Below are 20,860 nucleotides of genomic sequence, written 5' to 3' on the forward strand. Positions count from 1 at the left end.
GCTCTGAGTCCTAAAGCTCTCTGCTGCTGTCTGGGGACGACTGCTGCTCTGAGTCCTAGAGCTCTCTACTGTCTGTCTGGGTACGACTGCTGCTCTGAGTCATAGAGCTCTCTGCTGTCTGGATACGACTGCTGCTATCACTATTAAATCACTATTAAAAATGTACAAAAATCCATAAATTATGCCATTAACTTATCAGTGCTTTACTGCTGGTCATGTTTAGTTTTTGAATAAATTGATGATTAATCATTAAAATAGCATTATAGCTCTGTCCCCAATCGCACTCAACCCCGTTACACAAGTCACTCTCCCCTCCATAAGAATACTTAACTGGCCCTTTAGTGACATCACCAACAGGAAGTGGCATTCTAATCTACAAGTCTTCTGAACAACATGCTGCAGAAAGAGGCAATCTCACACCTTATTTTACAATGTTTTAAGAGTAATTTCTACTCTCACATATGGTCGTAAAGCATAACAGCTCAACTCCGTTACATGGAATAAAGATAGAAAACAATTATTTGTGAATTTATGTTTGTTATTTCAACAATATAGGCCTACCTGTCAAAATACTTCCTTAATGTCAACGAAGTCCACACTCACAACACCAGAGGGAGTTCAACAAACCATATGCAACCCAGATTCTGCTTAAACAAGGGTTTAAATTATTTTCTCTCCTTCATCCATCCATCCATCCATCTTCAACCGCTTATCCATAGTCGGGTCGCGGGGGCAACAGCTCCACCAGAGAGCTCCAGACTTCCCTCTCCAGAGCAACATTAGTGACTTCCTCCTGGAAGGCCAGTGAGTCGATGTAATCCCTCCATCTGCGCCTTGGTCTACCCCGGGGTCTCCTCCCAGTGGGACGTGCATCGAGGACCTCCCTAGGGAGACGCCCGAGAGGCATCCTAACCAGATGCCCAAACCACCTAAGCTGGCTCCTTTCCAGGCGAAGGAGCAGTGGCTCTACTCTGAGTCTCTCCTGCGTGACTAAACTTCTCACCCAAATTCTCTCCTATGCCACTAAAAAGTGGAACACCCTACTATTAAGCTATTAAGAAATGTTAATCCCTTAATGACTCCTTCAAACCCATGTGTCAAATGATGCAAATGATTACTATGTATGACAGGGGTGTCCAAAGTGCGTCCCGCAGGCCAAATGCGCGGCCCTGGGACGAATTTTATATGGTCCGCAGCTTCATACCTGAATTGTATTATGGGCATTTTACCTTGCTCGTGTGGTTATATTTGGTAATGTGACATTTGACTGAAAAAAGTCTGAGTTACACTTTTTGTACACGGCACACACCTGACCATTAACATTGAAATTAAATATTGATGATGATAGTTAAATAGAATCGTTTAAATGCGATGCATATGTATGTGACTTTGTTATATGTCCAAAGGTACATTATGTCAGGAGATGTAGTTGGCACTTGGGTGTTTAAATATTTTCTAATATGGCCCCCTTTGAAAAGGGACACCCCTGATGTTCTTTTTACTGTGACACATGTAGCCTACTGCCTCCAATGTAGCAGGTAGATATTCACTGTAGACATACAGGTAAATAGGCTAAATAGCGTCACATACATGGTTTTTATTTTCTGATGCACATCTTTTCTCAGTTTCACGTAAACTAGAACTCACATTTGATCTATTGGTCCTTGAGATATTCATTACTGTGGGCGCAGAGAGAGAGAGAGAAATTACAATGTTACAAATTACTGTTACAATGCGACAAATATAAAGACATCAGAGAATCATTCTTCCCTACATTTCAACAAAAATATAAAGAATTTGAATCCACGATTAATAACTCATCACTTCAATATGTTCTGGGAGAACAGTCCAAATGCAGTTTTGGCAGCAAAATACATGTGGAGTTGTCATCAACTGAGGGACAGCCAGTGGACAGTAGAGCCAGGTACTGTATATCTGGCTGAACAGGGTCATTAAGTTGCTGTTATGTTTCTGTCTGTTACTTTATTTTCATTGTTACTGTATTGCTTGTTGTTCATTATTGTTGGGATGTTTGTTGTTGTCTGTGTGTGCAGAGAGTTGTTGTCTCTGTGTGTGCAATGTTGACTTTTGAGAGAGAGAGTGAGAGATATAGGCGTAAATTCATCAAAAAAGTATTTTGATACAAATACTGGGTCAAAAAATTTATCACAATACAAAATATAAATACTGGTCTGAGAAATGTATGAGATACAAAGATGTATAGGAAATACAGGAAAATACATTTTATAAAAATGTATCCAATGATTAGTAAGGTCGAAGATTGCCATTAAACATAAAACATAACACACTTTATATTTGAAGCAACTGTGCACACACAATATTGAGGCCAATATTTCTGATATGACAATAGATATATCCACAGTTGGCCCTAAGGTTTATTCATCATTGTGAGAAAAACAAACTCACATCATGCTTAAGAGTTTGCATATTTTTATGGAAAATCATCTGATTTAGTTTTAAATGTGTTTTGTCTGTATTTTATTCCACAAAGTATTAAGAATTATTAAACAACAGTTCATATTATTTCCAATGTTCACATTTTCAAACCAATCATTTGTGTTACTGTATGTATTTGTTACATAAGAAGTGCTGTGCAACCCCAGTGTTGTCAGTGTCATCAGCATCACTTTGTTGCTACATGTCAACACATACCCTGAAGAAGGCAACTAGCTTGTCGAAACCTCTCCTTTCTGTTATAAAGTTTGTTTCCCGTGGTCAGCACCTCCCTACTCTTGGTGTGCGTTCCTACCATTTTGTTTGACATGTCAACACATGACTACTCTTGAAATATAATACAAAGAATGTTATAGGAACATATTCTAATTGTGATATTTTGCCTGCCTTATGTCATGAAAAAGAGTCAAGTCATAGCTTCAACGAAACAGAGACATAATAACATTGACTGAATTAAAAACCAGTATAGGGGTGAAGAAGACAATTAATCTGCCATCATTTACTATACAACCTCCTCCGAGAGTACTGGTGACACAAATCCCCCACTCTACACTTTACAGCCCTTTTAAAAGACAGGTGTACAACACAACTCACTGAACAGCTTATGCAGCCCAAACTCCATCTGTGTTCATGTTGATGCTGGTGATGCAGCAGCCTTTCTCTGCCTTATTATTCAATATTTTCTGCTAATAATACCGTGCACCTGGGTCCACATGTCCACAGCCCTGAGGACAGTGTTTGTTGACGAAGGGGTGTGTGTGTGTGTGTGTGGGGGGGGGGGGGGGGGGGGTTACTTCAGCAAGCAGTTTGAAGGGGACAAGCTACAGTTTTTAACAATTGATGAGGGAAGTGCCCCTAAGGCAGGGCTGTGTTGCTGTATGATGGGCCAGAACGCTGGTGTGAGGGGGAGCTCCATGGACAGCATTTCTTGAGCCTGTGGACATGGTAGGTGGCTGTGTCGCTCCCCGTTTGCAAATTGATAAAGCAGAGGCGAGTGTATTAGCAGCTGAAGGTGGGACTGGGAAACATCAGAGTCTGTAGGGGAGGAACGAGTGGGAACATCCTTGATTTCTGCACGAGGTGTGTGAGAAGGAGGACTCTCGTCATCTTCGTCATTGTGTATTTTGTTGATGTCGTTTTTGTCTTTGGACCTCCTGACCTCATCTTTTCCCATCTTGCTGTAGGGTGTTTCCTCCAGAATGTAGTCCCTGGAAAGCGGGGAACATCTCTGACCTTTACGGAACTTTGCCCTCCTGTTCTTGAACCACACCTGGATGAGACAGAACATTGTTTCAGTGTGAGCAGTAGTTGTTTATTTTTATTTCTTTATTTGCAGTTGAACAAGTGTAGCAAAGTGACTCAGTGTACTCTCCGCCTGAAGACCTGTTTGGCTTTAGTGTCTGTTCCTATGTGGGAGGCCCAGGTTCAGTTCTCAGTTGTTACAAAAGCAATGTAGTGAGACATTAAAGAATAGTTTCTATTAGTTATTCCCTAAATTCAGTTCATAATATAAGCAAAGGAGGCATATCAGCACCTTTTCCTACACCCCTCCCTAAAAAAGACAATCATAAGACACTATTGTTGACAACACTCATGACTGAAGCTAGAGAACAATCAATATAGGTGTTTGTTTAGTTTCAGGTAAGGTTTGATCTTGTGAAGAGTAGGCTATCATGTTATGCTGACCTGAATTCTTGCCTCAGGCAGGTTGATGCAGACGGCTAGTCTCTCTCTCATGCTGACATCTGGGTACTGTGTCTGTTGGAAGGCTTTCTCCAGAGCTTGAAGCTGGGACACCGTGAAGGCTGTGCGGCTGCGACGCTGCTTCTGATGGTTGCCATAGCGAGCTTCTAGAATGAGCTCTGCTGGGACAGGGACAGAATGAACCTGTCACCAAAACAATCAGGACTTGTTGAAAGGTAACAATGTGGACCATGATGAGAAGCATTATGTATGTTGACCCACTTATTCTCATAAATTCATAAATTGTATTGTAATTGTATGAAATTCCTCAATTGCTACATGCGAGATGTCATGACCTCAGGCCTCTTGTCCACCTCGAAAGGCAAATATGCATGATGATATAATATCATTGCCAAATTAGCCATTGGGGCTGTGGCCCAGGGACCCTTGGCTCTCAGTGGCCCTTCGGGGAAATTGGGCTGCGCGGTACTGCGTTTGAGGCCCTGAAAAGGGCTCCTGGGGCCCTTCACTAGCCAATGATTTTGTTCAATTTAGGTCAAAAAGATGATAACAAAAAAATCATGAAAGTTCTGCATGCCCGCGCAGGCCCCCAGAGAATTACCAGCCCAGGGTACCTCGTGGGGGTTAATCCGCCCCTGTATAATATTTGACACTGTAATTAATAATAACCCTACTGGCATAATTGCATTATTACAATATACACTACTTTTGAGAGTGAAGGCGAAATAGGTCATCTTTGAACAAACTTTCAGGACTTTCAACACTTGAAAAAGATACGTAAAAAAAATACTATAGGCTTAGTTACATCACCTTTGTTGATAAGATACTATAAAGAGGTAAGCCTATATTAATGTTATTACATGTGAGAAGTTCTTCTGAGAACCTACCTGCCAGTCTCTCAGCAACAGCAAGGGTGTGCACTGTGGGACTGGCCGAAGAGTAAACTCGGTACTGTTCCGCCATCTGGTGGTGAAGGTCAACCAGCATGGAGTTGAAGCCGTGATGAGGATACACGCCGTTGCCACAACTTGATGCACCGCATAAACTCAAACGTGAATTCATGGTGAATCTATATAATATAGAGCATATATAGGTAATATGGCCTGACAAATGCATTGTTAATTTGAAAGTTTGTTGGAGAAAAAAATAGCTACATATTTTAAACCTCAACATCCGTAAGTAGGCAATTGTATGAAAAAGTTAACATCGTGGCAACAAAAAGAAGGGAAAGTTAATATGCAATTATGCATGTGAACTGCTAGCTAGCCTTCTAGGCCTATATGAAAACGTAACAGTAGGCTAAGCTATAGTTCCCGTGCGTAAAATGTTGATGGTATAGTGGCTGAATATTATTAAATAATAATAATAATAATAATAATAATAATAATAATAATAATCTACATTTGATGAATTAACCTTCCAGTGAAGAACAGAGCTGGATTCATTTCTAGTTTACCTGATGCACAAAAGATCGTTGTGCACTTTTGCACATAGAGGTCCAATTAAGTCCCAAATATATCCCAAATTCTGCGCTGTCCTCGTTGGGTGCACCACACCTACTTCATGGATCAAATTCTCCGAAATCATTCTCACCCACAACTATTTAAGAAGCATTTACTCTCGACTCCCCTCAGCCATTAGCCAATAGAAAGAAAGGTATTAGCTGGGATTAGGTGCGATGAGGGAAAAGAGGGAGGTGCAGAGGCTCAAGTTTTTGAAACTATTGAACTTGGGAGATTTACGCCAAGGATCCCCCTATAAGCGAGCGATTCATTCCTCCCGTTAAAACAATTAAAACAATGTGGTCGGCTAATCTCCGAGGCAGGACAGATTAAAATAACAGCCTTTGATTGTCCTGTGTTCTCAGACCTCTTTCTCCCATACTCCTGGCTTTGACAGCCTCCTCTCAGAGGGGGGTTCTCTATGGTTTGTTTTGCTAACAGGCACCATATTTTGCCCATAAACTGTCAGCATGAGAAGTTTAATCTAGACATTGCCCATTGAAACCAATTTCTTAAGGTCCAACTGAGCCAAATTCTAAAGGCTCCCAAAAAGAATACTATTATTTCCAGCTAAATAAGGAAAATAACAAAACAAGGCTAAAGCCTTCCATTATCATTATTAGTATTAATCAGTCAGTCAGTCAGTCAGTCAGTCAGTCAGTCAGTCAGTCACTCACTCACTCACTCACACACATACGCGCATGCATGCACGCGCGTGCACACACACACACACACACACACACACACACACACACACACACACACACACACACACACACGCACACACGCACACACACACACACACACACACACACACACACACACACACACACACACACACACACACACTTACATTGTGAATGTTGTGTGCAAATGTGTTAACAGAGTGCCATGGGTGTTTGGGGTTAGCAAAGACAAAGTAAAATATAGCACCAATAAAGCACCAATAGGGTATAGTAGGCTAAGCATCAGATCGTAACAAATAGGCTACAGTAGATAATGTTTCCCAAGTATTTGTTGCCAATCATCAATTTTAAGATGTTGGGTAAGAAAGATGTAGCTACTGGCTTGCACTGGGTAAAAAAAAAACTGCACCACAACAACAAAACAAAACAGCTATAACTTATTTCATGAAAGAAACCCATGCTGTTCTAAATAACATGTTACTTTAACATGCATCAGGATTCACTGTTCAACAAATGAGATGTTTATGTGCTGTGGGACCATTCAGGAATGAATAAAGTTCTGAGGTAAAAAGAGAAGATATTCTGTCCTGTAGTGTTTAAAACGGCTAGTAAAAGGGTGTTATGCTCCTTTAAGTCCTTTTAGAAGAACCACGTACACATCCATGGAGCCTCACCCTGTAGCAGGTGAAAACCTGTAGGGTTTAATATCAGTTGTCTATGCATGGAGAATCACCATGGCATTTAGAGCTCTACTAGAAATAAGACTATGAAAATGTGAATAATAACTTTGATAGAACATTAAGCTTTGTCCAGCTTCTTGTCATCAAGCAACCAAAACAGGTTATTACAGGTTTCTGTGCTGTGGGAGTAGAAATAACCATGGTTCACCTCTTCCAATTTCTTTTCACTTTCACTTCAGACCTCCAATATGTGAAAATGTTTGTGTTCTTTCTCCCTTGGCTTTTTTCCTCCTCTTTTCGCTGTTCTTGGCTGTCAAGCTATATTAGTGTCCGATAGAAATAAGTCATTTAGAAGAGGCTCTGTCGGCCAGCCCCTCAACCCCACTAAAAGCTCCAGGATTAGGTCCCAGAGGCCTTTGTCTCCGCAGCCTGCAGGATTAGGGGAGATTTACTGCAAAGAGAGAAAAAAAGTAGTTATTTCATGGCACTTTCATGATGAAACCTGGCCAAAGCTGTGTTGGCTGGGGGGATTATAGTCACACAAAGAGTACGGTTGTGTGTGTGACCCCCCTCCCATAGCCACCACCCTGGACTCACTGCCCCCCTGGATCACTTACCCCTCTGCAGGCCTGGCAGGGTCTGGCTGGGCTCACCTCTTCCCTAGCCCCACTGTCAAGATACCCAGAGTTCACTCCAAATGAGTGATGGCCTCACTGATTAGCTCCTATCCCTTCCAGCCATCCACCGCCGACCTGCTTTGTCTTCAGTCCTGTAGCAAACAAAATACAAAGAAATCGAAAAATACAGAGTAATCCGAAGTGTAAAATTGGACCCGCAATGGTCAATTTTTAGTGTGCAGCAAATGAGTGGACACCAATGCCCATTCCCTGATGGCATGAGATTATCATTCAACATAGGTTATCATTCAACAACATAGGATTATACAACATCTTGCGATGATGCCAGCAACATGGGAGTAAGTATGCCTCAGGATTCAAGAATGAATAAAGTTCAGAGGTAAAAAGAGAAGGTATTCTGTCCTGTACTACTGTAGTGTTTAAAACGGCTAAAAGGGAGTTATGCTCCCGGACCTTTTAGATGAACCACTTACACACATCCATGGATTACAGCGAATAAAAGACAAAGTCTCACCCTGTAGCAGGTGAAAACATGTAGGGTTTAATATCAGTTGTCTAATAGCATGGAGAATAACCAGGCGTTTAGAGCTCTACTAGAAATAAGACTATGAAAATAACTTTTATAGAACGTCAAGCAACAAAAAAGGTTATTGCAACGTTGCTATAAGGCACATTCAAGTATTGACTGCAGGTGTTTGGTTTGACTGCAATGATAGACCAGTTCAGGAGTCTTCTGTTACTGTACAAAGAGGAATAAACAATTATTATATAATATAATAATAAAATCCCAAGCAGAACTCTGTTCATGAGTTCTTTTTAAGAATAGTTTTAGATTGATATGAAATGGGAGGCAACTGAGGACGATGAGGGTGGAGGAGCGGTTTTCATTTGACTTTTTGTTAATGTCTCCTGTTTAACAGATGTTCCAGTTAAGAGAACAGAACACCCCTGCAGCCTGCTTTGCCAAAAAACAGACCTGTGCTTTCTTTAATTACTTATCAATAGTGGAAATTTGTATTGACAAGGAGCTGTCAGCCGGGGAGCTGTTTGTTGTCAGTTATCTGTGGGAGAGACGCTCAAAGGCAGGCCCCCTCGGAACCAGCCGGATCGATTGGCATGCAAAACACAATTGAAACCCTTTCACGGCTGTGATGTTAGTACTGGAGCATGTGGGCCAAGGGGGAGAGAGCAGCTATGAGCTAAACACTTCTTCATTGGCGGAAATCAATAGGGCTGGGTGGCCTTTGACCTGACGGAGACAGGGAGAGCTGTCGGTGGGTCAGTAGCCCCTCTTAAGCCCCTGTGAGTGCCAGGATCATGCTGGGAGCCCTGACACTGACTATGACACACTCACAGCTTAGACTGACATTGCTCTGTGTGCAAACCCACAAAGGACACACACACACACACACACACACACACACACACACACACACACACACACACACACACACACACACACACACACACACACACACACACACACACACACAGAGGGCTCCGTCTTTTGAGCTAATTTAGAACTTCCTGTCTGAGAGCTAGCTAATTTAAGACATCCGGTTGCCTTCAGAATAAAATAAGGTTATTTAATTAATAATTATTACATTACATTATTAGTATTATTATTACATTACAGTTATTGTAAAGACACACATTATGTTTCTGTGTAAAAATAAGTAATTAAATAACATCAAAAAGTTATCTAAATGGATAAATGCTATTCACTGGAGTGAATATTCTATTATATTCTAAAAACGACTTATAAATCCTAAAGAAGTCTATACTTCACTGTGCAACGGTCCTATGCTGGACAATAGCAGATATGCAAACTCACAGCACATCTCATTCAAGACACTGAACTTGCAGATCTGCCATTTTTGAACACGCTATAAAGTTAACCATTTATCATGCTGCTCTACGTGGCACTGCATTCTGTGACATTAAACCAAATGGCATTTTCCACTCTATGACACTACTGTTCTACATAAAATAGGCTATTAATTGAATCAATCAAACTGCATTAACTAACAGAGATACTACTAACCAAGCTATCCATGTCAACATGCTCTATATGAGTCTCAATAACAGGTATAAGTAACGTTTAATGTTTAGTAATTTTAATGTAGCAGAAGAGGCCATTCATTGAACAGAGTTTTGCACAATTTTAACATCCCAGATCGATTGAAATATGAATCTACTGTGCTGTGCTACACCATGATATATTAAGAGTACAATAACATTCCATTGTGAATAAAAACGTATTAACCACAGTGTAATGCTAAAGGTTTCATCACAGGGCTGTCTGCTTCATGTAATATCATTAAAAGTGTTGTTGGTGACAGTTATATGAGTTGGAAGCATTAAGACCCATTTTAACCCTCAATGGCTTCCTTTCTGACAAATAACGTTATTGTAAAAAAAAAAAAAAGATTCACGCGTTCATATGTAGCTATTTTGCATTAGAAGCGGATGGGACCAAGGGACCCGGATGTAACGTAGGGGCAATATGACTACAATATGACTACAATAGATTCCCGGTTAAATCTCGCGGGCGTGGCCTCACACCGGAAGGAAGTGCCGCCGCCCTCAAATACGGAAGAGACGCGTGGAGGTAGGTTTGGTCAGTGTTTGTTTGGAAGTGCCACGTCACCATCGGTCTTCGGAGCAAGTAAGTGATAAATGTTATTTAATACTTAACGCTGTTGTTGTTTGTGTGTTCAAACGTCTATCACTTGAAGTTACTTGTTATGATGTTTATATATGATGTTTGTACGAAACTGTAAAACAGTGTTTCAGTAGCCGAATGGTTAGTGTCGAAGGTTTATAAACAACTATGCCCGGCCTCAATGTTTACTAACCGTCGACAGTACCCACTCGACTACCGAAACACGGCTTTAAAGAGTAGTATTTACATATCTAAACACAACAAGTAACTTCAAAAGTGATAACATGTTTGAGCCACGGACCACCATTTCACATTAATAGACTCTCACAATGGTGGTCAGTGGCTCAAATGGGTCTGAGAGACTAGATGGCCTCAAATGTTGGTCCGTGGCTCAAACGCTGAATAAATAATCGACTAGAGGTGAGAAGAGTATTGTCTGGTAGGTAAAAGGACAAACATTCTGTGAAAATTGGCACGAAGCAACAAACATTCTTTGAAATTGGTGGGAAACGATCCCGGGCACTCATGTTAACAAAGCTCAGTCACTAACCACTATCGCTATGCTACAATCAGCATTATAAAATCCAAGGATCAAAAGTAGCAATCTTCTACATTATCTAATTGTGTAGTTTTTTGGAAATTAAGCAGATGCTTAACAACAATTGAACTATTGAGAGTGTAAAGATCTACTATTGGGGTCAATTTGGTTACCTAAATTAAATTGCTCTGTATTGTGACAGTAATCATTGCTATAGAGTGTGTGTTCAGTAACAGTGTTAAATAGCTCTATAGTGTGACAGTAATCATTGCTATAGTGTGTGTTCAGTAACAGTGTTAAATAGCTCTATAGTGTGACAGTAATCATTGCTATAGTGTCTGTTCAGTAACAGTGTTAAATAGCTCTATAGTGTGACAGTAATCATTGCTATAGTGTGTGTTCAGTAACAGTGTTAAATAGCTCTATAGTGTGACAGTAATCATTGCTATAGTGTGTGTTCAGTAACAGTGTTAAATAGCTCTATAGTGTGACAGTAATCATTGCTATAGTGTGTGTTCAGTAACAGTGTTAAATAGCTCTATATTGTGACAAAATCATTGCTATAGTGTTTGTTCAGTAACAGAGGTCTCCCGGTCTCTCCAGTTTTTTGTTAAACACAGTCCCATAGTAACGGTACCTCTCATTCAGTCCCATTCACTCCCATTCACTTTTATTCACTCCCATTCAGTCACATAGTAACAGTACACCCCATTCAGTCCCATTCACTCTCATCGTATCAGTCCCATAGTAACAGTACCTCCCATTCACTCCCATTCACTCAAATAGTATCAGTCCCATAGTAACAATACCTCCCATTCACTCCCATCCACTCCCATGCACTCCCATAGTATCAGTCCCATAGTAACAGTACCTCCCTTTCACTCCCATTCACTCCCATAGTATCAGTAACTCCCATTATCTTGCAACACAGCAGCCAAGTATATGCAGAACACATATACACGCATTTGACACAAACAACAAGACAATTTACATAAAGACATGAAGACAAGAGCAATATCCACCGCTTAGATTATCCTGTGGCTACTACAACTCCTGATTAAACCCTTTTCTATTTATTAAAGAGCTGGAGAGACAGGAATATTCCTGTTACTGAACACACACTATAGCAATTATTACTGTCACAATAACTTTGTACTTTTGCTACTGATGTTTGTGTGCAACATTTGAGCTGGTGTCAAGTCACCTTAATTCAAGTGATAGATTATATACAGGGGCATGCCATATGGTCTACCTGCACAGCCTTTGTGATTACTGGTAGATCATGATGTACCTTTTGGGCACCCCTGCAATACAGGATTCCTGTCCAGAATAGTTTTTTATTAAATATAGAGGGTTTAAGTGTAGGGTTTGTCATGTTGGTGTTCTCTATAACTTTTCGTCCTGGGCATGACGTTAAACTGTCCAGTGTAACTCCAAGTTACATGGGGTGGGTATGGTTTGAGAGTTTGTGATGCTCAGTTCTTTTTTTGCGTCTCGGTTCCTCAGGTGGAAGCTGCATAGTTGGGTTTTTGATGGGTTGGGTTTCAAGTGGCTGGTCGTTTGTTTAGATATTGAAAAGGAGGGGGGCGAGCGCGCTACCTTGTGGGAGGCCGTTCTTTTCGGCTTTCCATTTACTCCTCTGGTCATTTAACTGAACATAGAAGCGCCTGTTGTTGAGGAGGCTTTTCCTGACCATTGTGCGGTGTTGGACAGTGTCGTAGGCAGCAGAGAGATCTCTGAATGCTGCTCCAGTTATTTGTTTCCCCTCAAACCCATCCTCAATGTGTTGGGTGAGGTTGAGCTCTGTCCAGCACAGGAGCGGCTGGGACGGAAACCAGCTTGGTCTTTAGTCAGCTTGGTATCTATGAGTGGCAACAAGGCGTTGGAGTAGCAGCTTCTCATATAGCCTTGTAGGTGATGCAGAGGGAAATGGGTCGGTAGCTCTTTGTGGATAATGGGTCTATGCCATGTTTAGGGATTGCAACCACGTTGGCCTTTTCCCAGACAGAAGGGATGGTTTTCTGTGCTATGCATGTGTTCAGCATCCCCACAAGCCAGGTCTTTGCGTTGGGTCCCAGGTGCTGTAACATTTCTGCCAGTAGGTCATCAATCCCTGCTGCTTTTCCGGGTTTCAACTTTCCCATTGCAGTTTCAAGTTCTTCTAGGTCGAAGGGTTTGGTTTGAGGGCTGGCTGATTGTGGTTGGTCTGATACCACTGTGCGATGGTATTCTCCTGTGGGTCGGTGGCGGTCTTGGTCACAACTGGTGGCCAACAGTTGTAACCAACACCGCCACCGACCCACATAGAATACCATCGCACAGTGGTATCAGACCAACCACAATCAGCCAGCCCTCAAACCAAACCCTTCGACTTAGAAGAACGTGAAACTGCAATGGGAAAGTTGAAACCCGGAAAAGCAGCAGGGACTGATGGCATACTGGCAGAAATGATACAGCACCTGGGACCTATCGCAAGGACCTGGCTTGTGGGGATGCTGAACACATGCATAGCACAGAAAACCATCCCTTCTGTTTGGAAAAAGGCTGGAGTAGTTGCAATCCCTAAACCTGGCAAAGACCCATTATCCCCGAAGAGCTACCGACCCATTTCCCTCCTCTGCATCACCTACAAGCTCTATGAGAGGCACTACAATTTCTGAACAGACTATATTTACATCAATATGTCTGGGTCCCCACCTACTCACTCAGGGTTGACGTGTCACACCTGCAGTGATGGGAGGGGCACCAAAATGTGGTATTTTGATTGTTTAATGGGGGCACTCCCTTAGTATAAAAGTGTATGTTTTGTGTACACATGACCTGATGAAGATCAAATGGATCGAAACGCTGTCAGTATTTCAACAAAGAACGTCTTTCTTATACCTGTGGTGTGCGGGCTCCATCCAATACCTACACCAGTTGTGATGCAACAGAGTTTGCTGTGACCGTTGTGAATTATGGGTGGTGTGGTTTTTGCCAAGACGGTGGATTGTGGCCCATGCCTTCCTGCTGTTATTTGACATGTTGGTGTTCTCTATATCTTTTCGTCCTGGGCATGACGTTAAACTGTTCCGTTCGAGAGGACCAGCGACCCTCGAATGTAAACGGCCACGAAAGGAAATTATGTGTGTGTGAGGTGTTCTCTATAGGTTGGGTTTCAGGTGGTTGTATTGTAGTAGCTTGACATTTCTTGGAGGGCACTTTCAAGGACAGACTCAATCTTCTGGAAGTCTGCTTGTTGGGTCGTAATGCAGAGGTTGTCGGCGTAGATGAAACGCTGGCATTAGGCATTGGGTAGTGGCTGGTCGTTTGTGTAGATATTGAAAAGGAGGGGGGCGAGCACGCTACCTTGTTGGAGGCCGTTCTTTTGGGCTTTCCATTTACTCCTCTGGTCATTTAACTGGACATAGAAGCGGCTGTTGTTGAGGAGGCTTTTCCTGACCATTGTGCGGTGTTGGACAGTGTCGTAGGCAGCAGAGAGATCTCTGAATGCTGCTCCAGTTATTTGTTTCCCCTCAAACCCATCCTCAATGTGTTGGGTGAGGTTGAGCTCTGTCCAGCACAGGAGCGGCTGGGACGGAAACCAGCTTGGTCTTTAGTCAGCTTGGTATCTATGAGTGGCAACAAGGCGTTGGAGTAGCAGCTTCTCATATAGCCTTGTAGGTGATGCAGAGGGAAATGGGTCGGTAGCTCTTTGTGGATAATGGGTCTTTGCCAGGTTTAGGGATTGCAACCACTTTGGCCTTTTCCCAGACAGAAGGGATGGTTTTCTGTGCTATGCATGTGTTCAGCATCCCCACAAGCCAGGTCTTTGCGTTGGGCCCCAGGTGCTGTAACATTTCTGCCAGTAGGTCATCAATCCCTGCTGCTTTTCCGGGTTTCAACTTTCCCATTGCAGTTTCAAGTTCTTCTAGGTCGAAGGGTTTGGTTTGAGGGCTGGCTGATTGTGGTTGGTCTGATACCACTGTGCGATGGTATTCTCCTGTGGGTCGGTGGCGGTCTTGGTCACAACTGGTGGCCAACAGTTGTAACCAACACCGCCACCGACCCACATAGAATACCATCGCACAGTGGTATCAGACCAACCACAATCAGCCAGCCCTCAAACCAAACCCTTCGACTTAGAAGAACGTGAAACTGCAATGGGAAAGTTGAAACCCGGAAAAGCAGCAGGGATTGATGGCATACTGGCAGAAATGATACAGCACCTGGGACCTATCGCAAGGACCTGGCTTGTGGGGATGCTGAACACATGCATAGCACAGAAAACCATCCCTTCTGTTTGGAAAAAGGCTGGAGTAGTTGCAATCCCTAAACCTGGCAAAGACCCATTATCCCCGAAGAGCTACCGACCCATTTCCCTCCTCTGCATCACGTCTTTCTTATACCTGTGGTGTGCGGGCTCCATCCAATACCTACACCAGTTGTGATGCAACAGAGTTTGCTGTGACCGGTGTGAATTATGGGTGGTGTGGTCTTTGCCAAGACGGTGGATTGTGGCCCATGCCTTCCTGCTGTTATTTGTCATTATGGTGTTCTCTATATCTTTTCGTCCTGGGCATGACGTTAAACTGTTCCGTTCGAGAGGACCGGCGACCCTCGAATGTAAACGGCCACGAAAGGAAACTGTGTGTGTGAGGTGTTCTCTATCATTTCATTCCAGACTTCACTGTCTATCTCCTGTGTTTTCCATTCATCTTGAGCGTTACACAGTCGTCTGATGTGCGCGGGGAGGTGCCGGCTAGCGCATAAAGGCACGGACGGGACAGGTGTTGTCTTGACCCATCCCGTGATGATGCGACAGGTGTCATTTAGGGCTGTGTCGACCAATTTGGTGTGACGTGATCGGCTCCAGCTTGAGCTGGCATACTCTGCTGTAGAGAAAGACAGGGCCATGGCAGTTGCACGGATTGTTTGTGGGTCTGCGCCCCACTTGGGAGTTCACTAGTTTTCACAGGATGTTATTGTGGGTGTTGACCGTGGCTTTTGTGTTCTCCAGGTGTTTTTTTGAAGAAGAGTGTCCTGTCCAGTGTAACTCCAAGATACATGGGGTGGGTATGGTTGGAGAGTTTGTGACCATCCCAAGTGACGCTCAGTTATTTTCTTGCGTCTCGGTTCCTCAGGTGGAAGCTGCATAGTTGGGTTTGTGTGTGTCTTTCTTTTTCTGTCTTTCTTTCTTAGGACGGAGATCAAGGTAGACGCCATAGGAAGGCTCAACACTAGCCGATGCCCCTAGAGATCCATCCCAAAGCTTCCCTCAGGGAGCACAGCAAGCCAGCTAGCCAGCAAGCCTGCCCAGTCAGCCAACGCAGCCAGTCAGCTCCGCCAGTCAGCCAGTGTAGAAAGTCAGGCTGCCAAGCCAGAGCATATCAGCCCTTGCAGTCAGCCATTGCAGCCATACCAGCCTTGCTCAGTCAGCTCAGCCAGGCCTCTCTTGAGGCCTGGCTCTCTGTCTGCCTGGCCCGGTCTGCCCTGCCCTGCCTTGCAGCAACAGAACCAGCCTTTCTGGAAAGCCAGCCAGCTCAGAATGCGAGCTGAGCAAGCCAGTGCAGCAGCAAGCCCAGACTAGGTTACCGCAGCCTTACTGTGCAGCCACAGCCACTCAGTCTAGACCAGCAGGAGCTGGCCAGGCTCCAACCCTTGCAGCGCAGCCTTAGGCCGGACAGTCCCCCTGCCTGCACTTTGTTGCCTTCCTGGCCTGTCTGCCTGCCTAGGCGCCTCGGTCTTCCTGTCTGTCTGCCTTGGCCTGCCAGTCTGAAACTGGTTTAGACTAACTGCGTGCTTGCCAGCTGCGCTGGCTTGCTGAGCTCGTATTCTGAGCTGGCTGGCTTGCCAGCAAGGCTGGTTCTGTTGCTGCAAGGCAGGGCGGGGCAGACCGGGCCAGGCAGACAGAGAGCCAGGCCTCGAGAGAGGCCTGGCTGAGCTGACTGAGCAAGGCTGGTATGGCTACAATGGTTGACTGCAAGGGCTGATGTGCGCTGGCTTGGCAGCCTGACTTTCTACACTGGCTGACTGGCGGAGCTGGCTGGCTGCGTTGGCTGACTGGGCGGGCTTGCTGGCTAGCTGGCTTGCTGGACTCCCTGAGGGAAGCTTTGGGATGGATCTCTAGGGGCATCGGCTTGTGTTGAGCCTTCCAACGGCGTCTACCTTGATCTTCGTCCTAAGAAAGAAAGACAGAAAAAGAAACACACACACAAACTCAACTATGCAGCTTCCACATGAGGAAGGCAGGCAGGCACGCAGGCAGGCACAAGCTGCCTGCGTGCTTGCTTCGCCCTCCAGTTGCTGCTCCAGTTATTTGTTTTCCCTCAAACCCATCCTCAATGTGTTGGGTGAGGTTGAGCTCTGTCCAGCACAGGACGGGACGGAAACCAGCTTGGTCTTTAGTCAGCTTGGTGTCTATGAGTGGTATGAGGCGTTGGAGTAGCAGCCTCTCTTGTAGGTGATGCAGAGGAGGGAAATGGGTCGGTAGCTCTTTGAGGATGATGGGTCTTTGCCAGGTTTGGGGATTGCAACCACTTTGGCTTTTCTCCAGACAGAAGGGATGGTTTTCTGTGCCATGCATGTGTTCAGCATCCCCACGAGCCAGGTCTTTGCGTTAGGTTCCAGGTGCTGTATAATTTCTGCCAGTATGTCATCAATCCCTGCTGCTTTTCTGGGTTTCAACTTTCCCATTGCAGTTTTGAGTTCTTCTAGGTCGAAGGGTTTGGTTTGAGGGCTGGCTGATTGTGGTTGGTCTGATACCACTGTGCGATGGTATTCTCCTGTGGGTCGTGGCGGTGTTGGTTACGACTGTTGGCCACCAGTTGTGATGCAACAGAGTTCGCTGTGACTGTTGTGAATTATGGGTGGCTCCCTGAGGTCCTTGATCGCCATTGGGTCCAACAGTGGTCATTGAAGCGTGCACACACATGCACACATGCACCTACACACACAGGGGCACATGCGTATGCACACCTGGACCTTTAAATGAACAACAACACAAAAACTAAGGCACTGGTGTCGGACTTCTGGTTTACCGGAACGGGGTTCAACTCCCTGCAGTGCCCTGCTCAATGTGTTGTATTTCATTCATTGGTCCATGGTCTCAGGTCATTGAGCGGCGCGCTATAGTGTGCGATTCTTCATCATTGTTGAGGATTTTTTAAAGGTGAAAATCAAGGAAAAGCAAAAGGCTATAGTCCATGGTCACGGACCGCATACTGGTCAAGGTCATTTATACTGGTGAAGATCATTTACTAGTCTTCTAAAGGTCATTTATACTGGTGAAGATCATTTACTAGTCTTCTAAAGGTCATTTATACTGGTCAAGGTCAATTACTAGTCTCATGAAGGTAATTTATACTGGTCACAGTCATATACTGGTCACGGTCATTTCTACTGGTGAAGGTCATTTATACTGGTCAAGGTCATTTGTACTTGTCAAGGTCATTTATACTGGTCAAGGTCATTTACTAGTCTTATTGAAGGTAATTTATACTGCTCAAGGTCATTGATATTGGTCAAGGTCATTAAGTGGCACGCTATAGTGCGCGATTCTTCATCATTGTTGAGGATTTTAAAAAAGGTTAAATTGCAGAAAAGCGAAAGGCTAAAGTCCATGGTCACGGAGGGCATACTATAGTATGTTGTTTTTCTTTTTTTTGGTGGTGTGCGGGCTCCATCCAATAACTACACCAGTTGTGATGCAATAGTTTGCTGTGACCGTTGTGAATTATGGGTGGTGTGGTCTTTGCCAAGACGGTGGATTGTGGCCCATGCCTTCCTGCTGTTATTTGTCATGTTGGTGTTCTCTATATCTTTTCGTCCTGGGCATGACGTTAAACTGTTCCGTTCGAGAGGACCGGCGACCCTCGAATGTAAACAGGTGTTGGGACAGGGTCAGGTGTTGTCTTGATGCATCCTATGATGATGCCACAGGTGTCATTTAGGGCTGTGTCGACCAATTTGGTGTGACGGGATAGGCTTGTAGGTGATGCAGAGGAGGGAAATGGGTCGGTAGCTCTTTGGGGATAATGGGTCTTTGCCAGGTTTAGGGATTGCAACCACTTTGGCCTTTTTCCAGACAGAAGGGATGGTTTTCTGTGCTATGCATGTGTTCAGCATCCCCACAAGCCAGGTCTTTCCGTTAGGTCCCAGGTGCTGTATCATTTCTGCTAGTAGGTCATCAATCCCTGCTGCTTTTCCGGGTTTCAACTTTCCCATTGCAGTTTCACGTTCTTCTAGGTCGAAGGGTTTGGTTTGAAGGCTGGCTGATTGTGGTTGGTCTGATACCACTGTGCGATGGTATTCTCCTGTGGGTTGGTGGCGGTCTTGGTCACAACTGGTGGCCAACAGTTGTAACCAACACCGCCACCGACCCACATAGAATACCATCGCACAGTGGTATCAGACCAACCATAATCAGCCATCACTCAAACCAAACCCTTCGACCTAGAAGAACTTGAAACTGCAATGGGAAAGTTGAAACCCGGAAAAGCAGCAGGGATTGATGACCTACTGGCAGAAATGATACAGCACCTGGGACCTAACTCAAGGCCCTGGCTTGTGGGGATGCTGAACACATGCACAGCACAGAAAACCACCCCTTCTGTCTGGAAAAAGGCCAAAGTGGTTGCAATCCCTAAACCTGGCAAAGACCCATTATCCCCGAAGAGCTACCGACCCATTTCCCTCCTCTGCATCACGTCTTTCTTATACCTGTGGTGTGCGGGCTCCATCCAATACCTACACTAGTTGTGATGCAACAGAATTTGCTGTGACCGTTGTGAATTATGGGTGGTGTGGTCTTTGCCAAGACGGTGGATTGTGGCCCATGCCTTCCTGCTGTTATTTGTCATTATGGTGTTCTCTATATCTTTTCGTCCTGGGCATGACGTTAAACTGTTCCGTTTGAGAGGACCGGCGACCCTCGAATGTAAACAGCCACGAAAGGAAACTGTGTGTGTGAGGTGTTCTCTATCATTTCATTCCAGACTTCACTGTCTATCTCCTGTGTTTTCCATTCATCTTGAGCGTTACACAGTCGTCTGATGTGCGGGGGGAGGTGCCGGCTAGCGCATAAAGGCACGGACGGGACAGGTGTTTTCTTGACCCATCCCGTGATGATGCGACAGGTGTCATTTAGGGCTGTGTCGACCAATTTGGTGTGACATGATCGGCTCCAGCTTGAGCAGGAATACTCTGCTGTAGAGAAAGACAGGGCCATGGCAGTTGCACGGATTGTTTGTGGGTCTGCGCCCCACTTGGGAGTTCACTAGTTTTCACAGGATGTTATTGTGGGTGTTGACCGTGGCTTTTGTGTTCTCCAGGTGTTTTTTTGAAGAAGAGTGTCCTGTCCAGTGTAACTCCAAGATACATGGGGTGGGTATGGTTGGAGAGTTTGTGACCATCCCAAGTGACGCTCAGTTCTTTTCTTGCGTCTCGGTTCCTCAGGTGGAAGCTGCATAGTTGGGTTTGTGTGTGTCTTTCTTTTTCTGTCTTTCTTTCTTAGGACGGAGATCAAGGTAGACGCCATAGGAAGGCTCAACACTAGCCGATGCCCCTAGAGATCCATCCCAAAGCTTCCCTCAGGGAGCACAGCAAGCCAGCTAGCCAGCAAGCCTGCCCAGTCAGCCAACGCAGCCAGTCAGCTCCGCCAGTCAGCCAGTGTAGAAAGTCAGGCTGCCAAGCCAGAGCATATCAGCCCTTGCAGTCAGCCATTGCAGCCATACCAGCCTTGCTCAGTAAGCTCAGCCAGTCCTCTCTTGAGGCCTGGCTCTCTGTCTGCCTGGCCCGGTCTGCCCTGCCCTGCCTTGCAGCAACAGAACCAGCCTTTCTGGAAAGCCAGCCAGCTCAGAATGCGAGCTGAGCAAGCCAGTGCAGCAGCAAGCCCAGACTAGGTTACCGCAGCCTTACTGTGCAGCCACAGCCACTCAGTCTAGACCAGCAGGAGCTGGCCAGGCTCCAACCCTTGCAGCGCAGCCGTAGGCC

The sequence above is a fragment of the Protomyctophum parallelum genome (genome assembly GCF_964188405.1).
Source record: "Protomyctophum parallelum genome assembly, chromosome: 6".
In the NCBI taxonomy this organism is placed as follows: domain Eukaryota; kingdom Metazoa; phylum Chordata; class Actinopteri; order Myctophiformes; family Myctophidae; genus Protomyctophum; species Protomyctophum parallelum.